The sequence below is a fragment of the Suricata suricatta genome, chromosome 3, assembly GCF_006229205.1.
Source record: "Suricata suricatta isolate VVHF042 chromosome 3, meerkat_22Aug2017_6uvM2_HiC, whole genome shotgun sequence".
Taxonomy (NCBI): domain Eukaryota; kingdom Metazoa; phylum Chordata; class Mammalia; order Carnivora; family Herpestidae; genus Suricata; species Suricata suricatta.
Genome location: NC_043702.1, coordinates 102,095,047 through 102,111,707, shown reverse-complemented (window position 1 = coordinate 102,111,707; position 16,661 = coordinate 102,095,047).

Sequence of the window (16,661 nt, the reverse complement as noted above, 5' to 3'; positions counted from 1 at the left end):
CTCAAATGAATTACCTACATGTGCGCACAATGGCTGGAATGTAAGGGGACAGGCAGTGTGCTGGTTACAGTCCGTGGCACTGTGAGATCGGGCACAGTGGGAGACTGTCCTCTTTTGGGTTCAACTGTGTGAAAAATTAGGGTCACCAGACTGGAATTTTGGATCTGTGCTCCAGTTAGGAGAGAATGATGAATATAATATGTCGTTTGCTTCATGCTTGGTATATTTTATCAATACAATAGGAGCATCCTTAGTGCTTTGCTGGAAGCGTGAGCACCCATGGTGGCCACGTTCTAAAGTTTCAGGCATTCAAAAACCAACCAATGCCAGCAAAAACAGAGAAAACATTCACTTTATTTATCAGTAGATATTTCCCAAATATCTCTTTTGAACACAGCCCTCTTTTAGAAACTGCAGAGAATGTAGAAGATAGGAGATATGACATAAAGATTTTCATATAGAAGTTATATAAATGTATATTTATATTTAAATATAAATGTCTATGTAAATAACACATAAACTGTATACATACATAAATTGCCTACACACATATGTGTCATAGCCATACCTGACACTACTTAAGTATTTATCAGTCTATCTTTCCTTCTGTCTATGTTTCTTTAAAGGAGAGATTTATTATTATTTGTATCTACAAAAAGCTTTCCACATAACAATAAATAGAAAAACATTGGTTGATGAAACAAAAGGAGACGAAAAAAAAGCGCAAGAAATGACTGTACACATAAAATACTATCTAAGCATAAACATGGTCTCCCAAACGTGTCCTCATCTTAACCCTGGGAATCTGCCTTACATGGCAAAAGGGGTCTGGAAAATGTAATTAAAATTAGGACCTTGAGGTGAGATTGTGGTAGATTATCTATGTGGGGCCAATTTAATTACTCCAATCCTTCAAAATAGAGAACTTCTCTTGCCTGTGGCCAGAGAAAATTGTAAAGGCAGGAAACAATCAAATATTTGGTGGCTTTGAAGATGTAGGAAGGATGGACTATGAGCCAAGGAATCCAGGTGGTCTCCAGAAGAAGGATTTCAGGAGGGAAATGATTCTCTCCTAGAGCCTCCAGAAAAGACTATAACCTTGATTTTAGCCCAGCGAGACCCGTGTTATACTTTTGTAGGAAGAAAGGAAAATAAATTATGGTTTTATTAAGCCACTAAACTTGTGGTAATTTATTATAGTGCCAATAGGAAACTAATATACCTTCATTCTTTTTTTATTGTCTAATGTTTATTTTTGAAAGAGAGAGAGAGAGCGAGAGAGCGCAAGCATGAATGGGGGAGAGGCAGAGAGAGAGAGACACAGAATCCCAAGCAAGCTCCAGGCTCTGTGCTGACACAGGGCTCAAACTCATGAACCATGAGATCATGACCTGAGCCCAAGTTGGACACTCAACCGACTAAGCCAGGTGCTTCTACCCTCATTCTTGGCAGTTTATGCAGACCCTGTCATACCCTGGTCCCCCCAACATTACATGGTCCTAGCTGTCAGCACACATTTTTGTTACCCAACCACCACAAACAAATCTTAATTAATCCTTCCTGTTGATCATTTCCTATACAGACCATTCCTTTGTTACTTATGCTTTTTTCCAAGTATGGCAGCATTTGTTTGTGTGTCAATTAGCCCTGACTATCGTTTATTACCATCACATAGCACATTGGTGAGGACAGTTTCCTGGTAAGTAATTCAGGAAAAATAGACTACCTCTTAATTTAAGGTTGACATATGTCAGATTTTCTGCATAAAGTCGTCTATTCTATTATCCATAAATAGAATTTAGTTCATTCCTGTCCTTATGATCATTTTTCCTTAAACTTCCTATATCATTTATTGTGTTGCTTAATAACAATATTAATTCTATCTTTTTCTAATTGGCTCAAATATTTTGATTCTCTAGCTTAAAAAGTCCCTAAAATCTTGAAGAAAATGGCAAATGTTTTACTTCTATTTAATTTTCTCACCATAATGGTCACATATGAATTAATAGCTTTGTTTAGGGGCACCTGGTGGCTCAGTCAGTTAAGCATCTGACTCAATGTCAGCTCAGGTCTTGATCTCAAGGTCTTGAGGATAAGCCCTGCATTATTCTCCACTCCACATAAAAAAATTAGCTTTGGGCACCTGGGTGGCTTAGTCAGATAAGTGTCTGACTCTTCATTTTAGCTCAGATCATGATCTCACAACTTGTAAGATCAAGCTCTTCATCAGGCTCTGCACTGATAGCATAAAGCCTGCTTGGGATTCTCTCTCTCTCTCTCTCTCTCTCTCTCTCTCTCTGCTCATGCTCTCTCTCTCTCCCTCAATATAAATAAACATTTAAGAAATTAGCATACTTTAAAATTTTCTAAATGAGGGTAGGAATAATTTAATTACATTTTTCTTTTGTCAAGTACAATTTAACAGCAAAACATAGTATTTTTTTGAGGATTCCTTATACCTTTGAACCAAGGTATTTAATAAATGTTTAATTTTGTACATGTCCAATAATGCCATGACCATTACTTAAGGTCAGATGTTTGAAATATAACATGATATCCAAAGAGGGAACGCACAACAGACTTGGAAGACTGCAGAGTGAAAACATCAGTTAAGGTTATGGGGAAAGAACTAGCATTTAAAAATAGAGAAAGTATGACCTTTATTGAAGGTGCTCTAAGAACCTCAGAAGCCATAAGTAGAAGACACAGAAATCTATTAACATTTCAAGAGGAAAAATGCCATCTAGATGGCAGCTTACCATGATAACTGCCAGGGAAATTGAAGAAACTTGTTAAGCAGCTGCCTCACTCAAGGGGTGTGGTAACTGGCCTCCTAATGAGCACTTGTAAATTATGCAAATACTTTACATTATTGATATAACATAGTCACTTTATTGGATTTTGATAACATGCCAAAACGTCTTGAACTTCCTCATCTATCCAAGGAGCTCAGTTCGCCACTCTTGTTCAGTTTCTGTGCAGCGTATCTGCACCCTAAAGCTTACAAGGGCCACAGTTGTTACTTCATCCCCAAGCCCCTCCATAGTCAGTCATCCGGCCGCCTTCCTTGGGCTGGCCCCTCTCCTGAGAAAGGGCTATTTTGAGAAGGAAGAATGTTCCAGAGTGACATTCAGGAAGGAAAAGCTATCACATGCTAGAATAAGCCAGCCACACTGCATAGGGTGGTCCTCGAATGCAGTTCTGTGGTGTGGTGAATGCACATTTCATACAGTATGTTCATCTTCTGTGGAGAATTAGGGCTGTTCTACGTCTCTTCCCCATAACCAGTAAATGTGTTCCTTTCACACAAAGACTATGCATTTGCTCCGTATGTATTAAAAACCTAAATAGCACCTTCAATCCGTGAGCACATATTACATGAGTTAATTTGCTTAGTCTCTATAAACTATTCTTCACAGACAATTTTTTAAAGTTTTTATAGTGAGACTGTAGTGTTTTTGCCCATCTTTTTCAGTATACATTTCATCTAGAAAAAAAATCCTGAAAGATACACTTAAAGAATTGAAAGAAAGGTTTATCCAGGAGAAGAGCATCTCTGATTGCATTCAGTAGAGCCTCGTTAAGAACAGACAATAAGCTGGTTTGTTGACTAGTAGCACGGTACCCCGTCACACGTTTACACAGCTGGTGAACGTGGGTGGCTGATTTAGCCTCGATGACTCTCACGCTCATAAGTGAACTCCTTACAAACCGAAAGAACACGTTGATGGCACCGGCAAAGGCAGGGTCCACTGCCAGCAGAAGGGACATACAATGGTCTGCACAAGGCTCAGGTGAACATAGCTTGTGTGGCATGTTCATGCAGCACCCCGGGGAGCAGAAGCTGATTATTATCTTGGAGCAGCACAAAAGTAACAACACAGTTAAAAAGGAAACAGCAGAGTGTGAGCTAATCTCCATGTTCCAATTTACTTATGTATAAAACATGCATAAAAAATTAAACCTTGCTGAACAATTTGTCAGCTCTCCGTTCCTGGCGTACCTCAGCCCTCTGGAGCAGCAGTCTTGGCTAGAGAGAACCCACGGATGCCTTTAAATAATAAATAGATTATTCGGAGAAGATAGCTTTGATAAATTCAGTATTAATTTGACTGCACCATGGTAATTATACCTAACTCATAAATATATCCTGGTGTTCAGGCCTCCCTTGTTGATAGCACTTGACCCTCCCCTTAACGATGACAGCAGAAATTGTAGGGATCTGCGCCAGCTTTGGGGAGTGACATCAGATTAAATTAAGCACTCATGCATTTATGGATCAGCATACAAAAGCAAAACTACCTCCATAAGGGATGAATAATACATCAGAAATTTGTTCTGTGCTTTCTCGATCACATGTAGATGATGTGAACTAGAGGTTCTGCATCAAACTCCCAATACATTTATATAATGAAAGTCTGTCCTTTAAAATTTTATGTTGTCTGTTTCAATCTTCTTATAAAAATCATTTATCAGCAAAGGGATATTTTCTCACAAGTATAATGTTCTTTCAATGACTTACCATAAATTGAATACTTACTATGTGCCCAATACTGTGTTAAGCAAAAATCAAGCAAACAAAAAACAGTTCTCAATTTTTAAGAAGCCTAAAGCTTAGATGTCACTTCAGAAAACATTAGCATGGCTACTGTTAAAAAAAAAAAAAAAAGAAAAAAAAAAAACGAACAAGTGTAGGTAAGGTTGTGGAGAAATTGGAATCCTGTGCACTACTGGTGGGAATGTAAAATGGTGCAGCTGTTGTAGCAAACGTATGGAGGTCACTCAAAATAGAATTACAACATAACAGCAGTTCCTCTTCTCAGTATATACCCAAAACAACTGAGGCAGAATCTCAAAGAGATATTTATACAACTGTGTTCATAGCTCCATTATTTACCATAGCCAAGAGACAGAAGTGACCAGATGATGTGACCAGAGCATTCTGGTTGGATAAATTATCTGATTATTTGAAGGGATAACAAAATGTGGTATGTATGTACAAGGGATGTTACTTGATATTAAAAAAGGAAAACCGTGCATAGATGAATCTTGAGGACATTTTGATAAGTGAAATTAGCCAATCACAAAGAGACAAACTATATGACACCATTTAGAGGAGGTATCTAGAACAGTCAAACTCATAGCAACAGAAAGGTGAATGGTGGTGGCCAGGGGCTAAGGGTAAGGGGGTGTTAGGAAACTGTCATTAATCAGTATAAAGTTTCACTCCTGTAAGATAAAAAAAGTTCTGGAAATTGGTTGCAGATCAGTGTGAATATACTTACCTTTTTGAACTGTACACTCAAAGTTTGTTAAGACAGGGCACCTGGGTGGCTCAGTTGGTTGGGCATCAGACTTCAGCTCAGGTCATGATCTCATGATTCATGGGTTTGAGTCCCAGGTTGCACTTGGTGCTGACACCTCCGAGCCTGGAACCTGCTTCAGATTCTCTGTCTCTCCCTCTCTCAGCCCCTCTCCTGCTCGTGCACGCTCTCTATTTCAAAAATAAATAAACATTAAAAAGATTTTTTTAATTGTTAAGATGATAAATTTCATGTTATGCATTTTGATCACAATAAAATGTTTTTCAAAGTCTGTATCAATAATAAAATCATATGCACATGATAGAATTAGAGAATTCTATGAGTAAGCATATGGTTAGACATTGAATATACATAAGAATATACATGGAACAGATACTTAGTGGTTCTTATTGATCAGTCATCTTTCTAGGCCATCTTTCTAGTGTCTGGTTCCTGCTCACTCCATATCGGTACACAAACACACACACATACGTATTAAACAGGCATATTCACAGTATCTCACCCCTACAGAGTTAGAGAAAACAGGGAAGAAAGGATGACGCAGATGGAAACAGAGAAGCATGATGCTCTCAGGTAAAACCACAATACATTCATTCCTTAGGAGAACCTGCCTGTGGCGGGTGGATGAAGAAGAACTAGAGACACACGGAGCCCATGAGTCCAAAACACCAGGTGGCTGGACATGAGGAGGTGCATTTCCCCTGGCCACCAAAAGGGGGAGCAGCAAGATCGGGGAGTTGGGAGAATGGTTAGGGGCATTTTAAAAAGAGGTGAAGAGATACTGCAGAAGTCACGAGAGAGAGAAAGAGAGAGATGTGAGGAGACAGATGAAGAGAAAGAGGGAGAAAACGGAGAGGAGAGAGTAGAGATTAAAGAGAGAGAGAGAGAGAGAGAGAGAGAGAGAGAGAGAGAGAGAGAGAGAGAGAGAGAGAGGACAAGTGAGCACATACACTCCCCACTCCTGAAGTCTGAGAAATACAAAGAGCTCGAGGTAATGTGCAATTATGTTTGGCCACTGAAAGCTTGTTCCTGCATCATTCACATCCCTTCCATAATTTTTTTAATCTTTATTTATTTTTGAGAGAGAGAGGGAGAGTGCAAGTAGGGGAGGAATAGAGAAGGAGAGAGACACAGAATTTGAAGCAGACTCCAGGCTCTGAGCTGTCATACAGAGCCCAATGAGGGACTCGAACCCAGGAACCTGTGCTGTTCATGACCCTTGCTGAAGTCTGGCACTTAACTGACTGAGTCACCCAGGCGCCCCCACAAATGTTTTAAGTGGGAAATCACAGGAGAGGGCTCTGTGTCAGCTTTGGGTCCTGCTATATCTGGATTAATAAAGAGGGTCCTGGTTATGTAATCAAACAGACCAGGTTTGAACCTTTACTCCATTTCTTACTGCACAATGATCTCTTACATTATCAGTGCAGGAGCCGAAATGGGTCTTAGTCAATGAGGTCCCACATGATCAGATCATGAACTGCTGAGGCAGTTCCCTTCTGTTCCTATTTGCTGAAAGTCATTATTGGGGAAATGTGCTGGTTTTCTGCATATATTGGGATAGGCATAAGGTTTTATCTTTTCACATTTATTAATATTTTGAGGGGTTTTCAAATGACAAATCAATCTTACGTTCCAGAAAAAAGCTGCACATGGTCATTTTATCTTAGCTCTTTAATATATTGTTGGATTTGATTTGCTAAAACTTTATTTAGGATTTTTGCATGTTCAAGAGGAATATTGGTCTCTGTTTTCCTCTACTTGGTATTGGTTTTAGGGCAATTTTGATCTCAAAAAATGGAATAGGAACTATTACTTCTCTTCATTTTTTAAAACAGTTTGTATAAAATCGATATTATTTCTTAATTGTTTGATACACTTTACCAATTTTTTGTAGTAAAATATTTAAATATATGTTTAACATCTTTAACAGATACAAGGCTATTGAGATTTTCAGTGTCTTCTTCACTGAGAAGACATTGAGAGACAGTTTGTCTTTAAAGAATTTGCATATTTTATCTAAGTTTCTTGCTTATTGCATGAATTTGCTAATGACATTGATTTATTAACTTTTAATATCTTTAAAATCTACAATTATATCACCTGTTTCATTCTTGATATTGGTCATTGTGTCATGTCCTTTTTCCTGGTCAACCTGCCTAAAGATTTATCAGCTTTATTAATCTTAAAGACCTTGATTTTGTTTCATTGGTTTTCTTACAATTATACTTTTTGTTTCAAGTATTTCCTGTGGTCCTTAATGTGTAACTTCTGCTTTCCTTCAGTTTTATTAGGTGATGTTCTAATTTTGTAACATTTTTTCTTTTCTAAAATTGCCATTCAGGGATGCAAAATTCTATGAATTGTACTAGCAGTGATAGGCTAATTTTTGATACACATTTTCCATTTTGACTCTATTTAAAATATATATTTAATTTTCCTTTTGATTTATTTTTTATCCTGTGGGTAATTTAGAAATGTGGTGTTTAGTCTTCAAGAATAGGCGATTTTTCAGAAAATTTTGAAAGCAGCAAAAGAGAAGCAATCATCATGTACATGAGATCCTCAATAAGATTAGTAGCAGCTGATTTCTCACCAGAAAAATTGAAGGGTAGAGGTTAGTGGAATGAAGTATATAATGTGCTGGCAGGGAAATAAAAAGCAACTAAGAACTCTATAATCTTAAAAAGTATCCTTTAAAAATGAATGAGAAGTTAAGACATTCACAAATGAATAAGAGAAGGGAGTTAGTTATCACTATACTTGCCTGACAAAAATATGTGAAAAAGAGATTGAAATTCAGTGATACTAGCCACATGAAGATACTCAAAGTCATGTGAAGAAATATACATCTCCAGGAAAGATAAATACATGGGCAAATATAAAAGTAGGTAATGTATCTTTTTATTGTAACTGCACATTTCCCCCATGATATTTAAAAGAGAAATGCAGGGGGGCACCTAGGTGGCTCAGTATATTAGACATCTGACTTTTGATTTTGGCCTTGGTCATGATCTCATGGCTCTTGGGACTGACCCTTGAGTAGGCTCTGTGCTGACAACATGAAGAATGCTTGGAATTGACTCTTCCTCTCTCGGCCATCACAGTACTGAAAGAGAAGAAAGTCAGAGTACTGACAGAACCTACTTCAAGATTTGCTATAAAGACATAGTGATCAAGACAGTGGAGTATTGGTGAAAAAATAGACAAATAGATAAGTTACATAGAATAGAGTCCAAAAGTAGGGCCAAATAAACATAATCAACTCAGCTTTGAAAAAGGATCAAAGACAATACTATGGGGCAAAGATTGTCTTTTCAATGCGTGATGCTGGCGCAACTGGACATCAACATCTAAAACTCTCTGTAGACACAGGCTTTCGTTTCTGACCAAAGGAAAAAAAAGAAAAGACTCAAAATGGATCATAGACCTAAATATAAAACATAAAACTATAAAATCTCTAGAGGAGAGCATAGGAGAAAATCGAGATAAGCTTGGGTGAAGCAATGACTTTCTAGGTACCACACGGAAGGCACAATGCGTGAAAGAAGTAATCCTCTCATTTGGACAGTCTTTCAGAGTGGATTTTAAAAATTACAGTGAAGCATAATTTATCAATTAGTCACAGACTGTGAGGGAGTATTTATAAAAGATGTATTTGATAAATAACTGTTATTTAAAATACACAAAAATCTTGGGGCATCTGGATGGCTCAGTCTGGTAAGTGCCCGAATTCAGCTCAGGTTATGATCTCATGGCTCCTGAGTTCAAGCCCCGAGTCTGGCTCTGTGCTGACAGCTCAGAGCCTGGACCTGCTTCGTATTCTGTGTCTCCTTTCTCTCTGCCCCTCCCCCATTCATGCTCTGTCTCTCTCTCTGCTCAAAAATAAATTCCAAATAAAATAAAATAAAATATACAAAAATCTCTTAAAACTCAGCAATAGAAAAACAAAGAACTGGTTAGCAGATCCCTACAGCTAGTAAACAATTCCCCTGTCTCCTGCAAGCGCCGTTGTCAAATACAAACACCCAATCCAGAGCCCACACTCTTTCTGCCATCTTTTCCAGGCTTCCACACCCTGGGCCACTATTCACCTACCTTACCACCCCCCATGGGACAAGTACCTAAAAACTAAGGACAAGCACCTAAACACTAGGGTCTGCTCCAGACTCCACTGAAATGATTTAAACCAGCCTGCCTAAACCTCTTTATAAAAGGCTTTCCACAAAAGCTGGGGATTAAGTTACTGATGGTGTGGAGAATAGGGACAGAGAAAGGCCATATTCGTCTATCTAATCGCCCCTGTCAGTAAGTCACCCTGAATAAAACTGTGTAAATTGTATGGAGTGGCGTTTTCATCTTTCAGCATTAAAGTGTCTTCTTAGTCTGGAAGATGTGTTACTGACCTTCCTCCACCTGCGAATACCATGTGCCCCCTCTGGGCCCTGTCATACCCTATTCTTTTCAGAACTAGATGTAACAAATTATCTTTCAATGGAAAACATCTGCTGCTCTCTTGGTCTTACTATACCTGAAATTTCCCATGAATTCCCTATATTTTTAAACTCATTTAAGGAGGAATTAATACAGGTCCATCTCAAACTCTTCCCAGAAATAGAAGAGGAGGCAACGCTTCCTAACGGATTCTATATGCTGAACATGATTCAGAAGCTAGAAAAAGGCACACGGAAGAATATTGTGGACCATAACCCTTGTAAATATAGTTGCGCAAATGCTAAAAAATAGTAGTGAAATGAACCCAACAGTATATTAACAGAATACATGTTATAGCCAGGTAGAATTTATCCCTAGAAGCAAGGGGCTTCAAAATAAGAAAATCGATTAATGTCACACACTATCTTAAATGGAATTAATGAAAATAAACACAGACACACACACACAGGAACTGATGCAGAAAATGCATTTGATGAAATCAAACACCCTTTATGATAAAAATGCTTGGACAACTAGGAATAGAAGTGAACTTCCACAATATGAAAAGAGGCATTGATGAAAACCCACAGCTAGCCTTAAGCTCATTGGTAAAAGGCTGTGATCCTTCCTGCTAAGATCAGCAGCGAGACAAGCATACCCACTTTCCTCATTGCTACTCAACATTGTACTGACAGTTCTAGCCAGGGCAATTAGAAAACAGACAAAATAAAAGCATCCAAATTGCTAAGAAGGAAGTAAAATTATCTTAATTCACGATGCCATGATTCTAAATATAGAAAACCCTTAAGAACCCCCAAAAATGTATGAGACCTATTACATAAATTTGGTCAAGTGGAATGATGCAAGATCAAAATGCAAAAATCAGTTGTTTTTCTTTACATTCACAATGAACAATCATACAAGGAAATTTATTTATTTTTATTTTTTTAATGTTTTTTATTTATTTTTTGAGAGACAGAGATAGCATGAGCAGTGGAGAGTCAGAGAGAGAGGGAGATACAGAATCGAAGCAGGCTCCAGGCTCTGAGCTGTCAGCACAGAGCCCGATGCGGGGCTCGAACCCACAAACCGCGAGATCATGAACTGAGCCGAAGCTGGATGTTTAACCGACTGAGCCACCCAGGCACCCCATAAAAGGAAATTTAAAAGCAATTCCATTTATAATGGCATATAATAGAATAAAATAGCCAAGAATCAATTTAACTACGAAGAGAAATATGTATACACTGAAACCTGCAAAACGCTATTGAAAGAAATTGGGGAAGACCTATAATTTTTTGAAAGGTATCTTATAATTCATAGGTAAGAAGATTTAAGATTTTAGAGATGCCAAAACTATCCAAAGTGGTGATCTGTAGCTTCGATGCACAGCTATTTATTTTTTTTCAAAAATTGAAACACTAATTCCCTTCATTCTCATGGCATTACAGACCTATTGTACATCAACTGACAAAGGTAGAATATATATTCAATGGAATATTATTGGGCTATACAAATTAAAGAAGCTCTGATTCATGTTATCTCATAGATAAACCTTTAAACATTATACCAAATAAAATAAGCCATTTACAAATGAATAGATATTGTGTGTTCATTTAAATAAAATATGTGCAATACAGAAACACATAGAGATTAGAGGTCTCCTGGAGCTGGTGAAATGGGAAAATATGTACAGAGTTAATGTTTGGATGAATGAAAAAAATGGAAATTAGTGATGTGGTTAATACAGCATCATGATTGTAATTAACATCCTGGAATCACTCACTAAAAACTGGTCTAAAAAATACATGCACATGCACGTGACCACACAATTTTTAAAAAACAAATAGACAAGTCTAGGTTTAAACTCTTACTATTCTTTGTTGTAGTTTGAATATTCGATAAGTCATTTAAACTCTAGCTTATCTAAACATAGGAAATAACAAAGTCCTCCTACATGCTATTATAAGACATAAAGTAAGTAAATTACCCTGAATATGCACGGTGTCTTTAAGAGCACCTTGCACATACCAGGTGTTCCATATACTCCCATTTTCCATCTTTTCTTTCCTCACTTTCCCACTTTTTCTCACTTTTTTGGTGTGAATTTATCAACTTGTTTTTACCAAAGGATTGAGTCAGACTTCCATTTGGGTTGTTCTTTAATGTTTATTTGTTTATTTTTGAGAAAGAGAGAGAGAGTGGTGAAAGGGCAGAGAGAGAAGGAGAGAGAGAAAATCCCAAGCAGGCTCTGTGCTGACAGTGCAGAGCCTGACGCGGGGCTCAATCCCATGACTGTGAGATCATGACCTGAGCCCAAACCAAGAGTCGCATACTCAACAGACTGAGCCACCCAGGCACCCCAGCTGTATTTTTAAATAAGATCTTTGTTGTTTCATAATAATTTTTGATTTATATAAAAGATGTAGAGAGTTCCTTTATAACCCATATCCAGTCTCTAGTATTATAAACATCTTACATTAGCATAGTACACTTGTTACATTTAAAAGATTAATGTTGATTTATTATTATGAACTAAAGTCTATGCTTCATTTAGATTTACTTTATTTTTACCCACTATCCTTATCTGTTCCAGGATCCCATTCAGTATACCAGATAACAACATTCACTCATCATGTCTACTTAGATTCCCCTTGTCCGTAACAAGTTTTTAGATACCCTATCTTCTTGATGAAACAAATAGTTTCAAAAAGTAATAGTCAGATATTTTATAGGATAGCAATCTATTGGAATTCATCAGATGTTTTTTTATGGTTTTATTAGCATTTTAGGTTTGGGACAGGAAAACCACAGACGTATCATTTTCATAACATGGTATCAATGGTACATGCTGTCCGTGTGACCCATACAGTTGGGTTAGCCTTGATCACCTGGCTGAGGTATTTTTCATTAGATTTAGTGACTGTAAAGTTTGTTTTAAGCCATTTATATTCTGCATTCTTTATTTTTTTAGCTGAAGTACAATTGGCATAATGTTATATTAGTTTCGATTGTACAGCATATTGATTCAATATTTGTATACATTATCAACATTATCAACAATGCAGTAAGTCTGATTACCATCTGTCACCACAGTGTTACCATTTTTTTTCTTGTGATGAGATCCTTTAAAATTCACTCTCTTAGTCACTTTTGAATGTGCACTACAATGTTACTGAATATAGTCAGTATCCCTATGAATGATTTACTGTATAACTGGAGGTTTGCACTTCTTGATCTCCTTCACCTATTCACCTTCCCTCAAACCTCCTTTGGTCTGGGAACCACAAATGTGGTTTTTTCCTACTTGGATAATTTATTCCTAGATGTATTTTGGAGGGGCAATAGTAGATGTGGTTGTGTTCTCAATTTCTCTTTCTGATAGTTCATGTTAGTATACAAGAATGCAACAACTTTTTCTGTATCTATGAGTTTTGTTTTATTTTGTTTTTTTTTAGATTCCACATATCAGTGAAATAACACAGTATATGTCACTCTCTGACTTATTTCAGTTAGCATAATACCTTCAAGGTCCATCATGTTATCACAAATGACAAGAGAGCATTAGTTTTTATGGCTGAGTAGTATTTCATTTTAGATAGACAGATAGGTTGCACCCATAACTTGGCTATTTTAAATAATGTTTCAATAATAATAGAGGTGCATACATATTTGCTAATTAGCATTTTCATCTTATTTGGATAAATCCTCAAAAGTGGAATTGCTGAATCATATATATATTTCTATTTTTTAATTTTTTGAGGATGTTTCATATGGTTTCTCATAGTGGCTACACCAATTTACATTCCCACAAATAGTGCACAATATTTTATTTTTTCCACATTTTTGCTAACACTTATTTCTTGTCTTGAGTCTAGCCATTCTGAAAGGTATGAGGTGGTATCTCATGGAATTTATTGACATTTTCCCACTGAATTGTAATGTGAAGCATCTTTCCACGTGCTTGTTGGCCATCTATATATCTTCTCTGGAAAAATGTGTATTCAGATTTTCTGTCCACTTTTTTGATTGATGAATTTTTTTATTGAATTGTATCAGTTCTTCATATATATTGGCTATTAATCCTTTATCAAATGTATAATTTGCAAATATCTTCTCCCTTTCATTAGGTTGCCTTTTAATTTAATTAATGGTTTCATTCACCATGAAGAAGGTTTTAATTTGAGTAATTCATGTATTTATTTTTGCTTTTGTTGTCTTTGCTTTTGGAGTCAAAAATTCATTGGTATCAAAAATTCATTGTCAGGGCACCTGGGTGGCTCAGTCGGTTGAGCGTCTGACTTCAGCTCAGGTCATGGTCTTGTGGTATGTGGGTTCAAGCCCTACATCAGGCTCTGTGCTGACCCCTCAGCACCTGGAACCTGCTTTGGATTCTGTGTTTCCCTCTCTATACCCCTCCCCAACTCATGGTCTGTCTCTTTCTCTCTCTTTCAAAAATAAATAAATGTTAAAATCCCTCTAAAAAATTATTGTTAAGATCACTGTTAATGAGCTTACTCCCTAACTTTTCTTCCAGGGGCTTTATGGTTTCAGGTCTTCTATTTATTTTATTTTTGTCCATTTTTGCATATGGTGTAAGATAGTGGTCCAGTTTCATTCTTTTGCATGTGATTGTCCACCTTCCTCCACACTTTTTATTGAAGAGACTATTTTTTCCCATTGCATAGTTTTGCCTTCTTTGTCATAAATTAATTAGCCATATACATGGTCTTATTTCTGGGCTGTCTACTTTCTTCCATTTATTTGTCTATCTTTATGCCAAAACTGTGCCCTTTTTGATTATTATAGCTCTATAGTATAGTTTGAAATCATTATGCTTCCAGCTTTGTTCCTTTTTTCTTAAGATAGGTTTCACTATTCAGAATCTTTTGTGGTTCCATACAAAATTTAGGATTATTTATTCTATTTCTGTGAAAGACTCCACTGGAATTTTTTAAAATTAATGTTTATTTGTTTGAGAGAGAGAGAGAGAGAGAGAGAGAGAGAGAGAGAGAATGAGCAAGAGAAAGACAGAGAGAGAGGGAGAAGACATGGAATCTGAAGCAGGCTCCAGGCTCTGAGCTGTCAGCACAGAGCCTGACTCGGGGCTTGAACCCACAAATCTTGAGATCACGACCTGAGCCTAAGTCTGAAGCTTAACTGACTAAGTCATCCAGGCTCCCCTCCATTGGAATTTTGATAGGGATTGTATTGAATTTGTAGATTGTTTTGTGTAGTATGGACATTTTAACAATATTAATTCTTCCAATCCATGAGCATGAAATAGCCTTACATTTTTTGTGTTTTCCTCAGCTTCTTTTATCAATGGCATTGTTTTTAGTGTTCAGATTTTTTACCTACTTGGCTAATTTATTCCTACATGTATTTGGGGGGGGGGCAATAGTAGATGTGGCTTCAGGGTTTTCTATAAATAAACTCATGTGGTCTGAAAATAGCTTTACTTTTTCCTTTCCAGTTTGTATGTCTTTTATTTATTTTTTCTGCCTAATTGTTCTGATTAGGACTTCCAATACTATGTTGAATAAAAGTGGTGAGAGAGCATTCTCTTATTTCTGACCTCAGAGGAAAGGTATTATCTTTTCAAAGTTAGGTATAGCTGTCAGTTATGATCTTTATTCTGTTGAAATACATCCTGTCTATACAAACTTTGCTGCAGTTATTATCATAAGTGGATGCTGAGTTGTTTCAAATGCCTTTTCTTCATCTACTTAGATATTCATATATGGTGTTTAACCTTCATTTTGTTAATGTGATACAATTGTAATCATCTTTGCATTTCTAGAAGAAATCTCACTTAATCATGTATATGATCTTTTAATATTTTATTGAATTCAGTTTGTTAATATTTTGTTGGCAGTTTTTGCATCTATCTGTCAGAAATAATTTTATAGTCTTAAACATTTCTCTGTGCTTCACATATTTAAACCTTACCATTGCCCAAAGTGTGGCAATATGATCTGTGTAATCTCTTCACAATTTTGGTATTTACAGAATGTCCCATAAATGGAATCATATATTATATAGATTTCACACCCTATTTCTTTAGAATTCCCTAAATTTAGGGTCAATTCTAAAACCACTATTTATTTATACTATAAATGAAAAGTTATGTAAGGTATGACAGATGATATGAGTTTGATTTCCTGCTGTTGGAGTAGAAGATTTCATCCATGCAAATACATTTATATTTAGCAATATTCATTTAAAAATAATACATGTATTTGCATGATTTAATGAGATATTTCTTTTATCACTGAATAGTATTCCCTTGTACATATATGTCAGATTAGTTATCTATTCAACTGTTGAATGATATCTTCATTGCTTTTAATTTTGGCTATTATGAATAATGCTGTTATAAAAATTTGCATACAAGGTTTTATGTAAATATGTTTTCAAATTATTTGAATATACACCTAGGAGGGTGATTGCTGGTTCCTATGGTAGTATTATAATTAGTTTTGTAAGAAACTCCCAAAATTTCTTCCAAAGTGACTGTACCATTTTACACATTTACCATCAAGGAGTTAGAATAATTGTGCCTTTCATCCTTGACAGCAATTGGTATGACTGAGATTGCACTGAGTCTATAGATTAAGTTGAGAGAAATTGACATGTTAATACTGAATCTTCCCATCAGTGGGAACAAAACATTTCCCTTTCTTCAAATCTTTGATCTTCCATCAATATTTTATAGTTTTCAGCATGCAGATTCTATATATTTTTTGTAATATTTATCTCCATGAACCTCAAGTTTTGGTACTATTATAAATAGCATTTTTTAAATTCAATTTCAAAATACTCCTTTCAAGCTTATAGGAAATTAATTGAATTTTGTATACGTGTTTTGCATTAGTGACCCTGCTATACTTGCTTATTAGT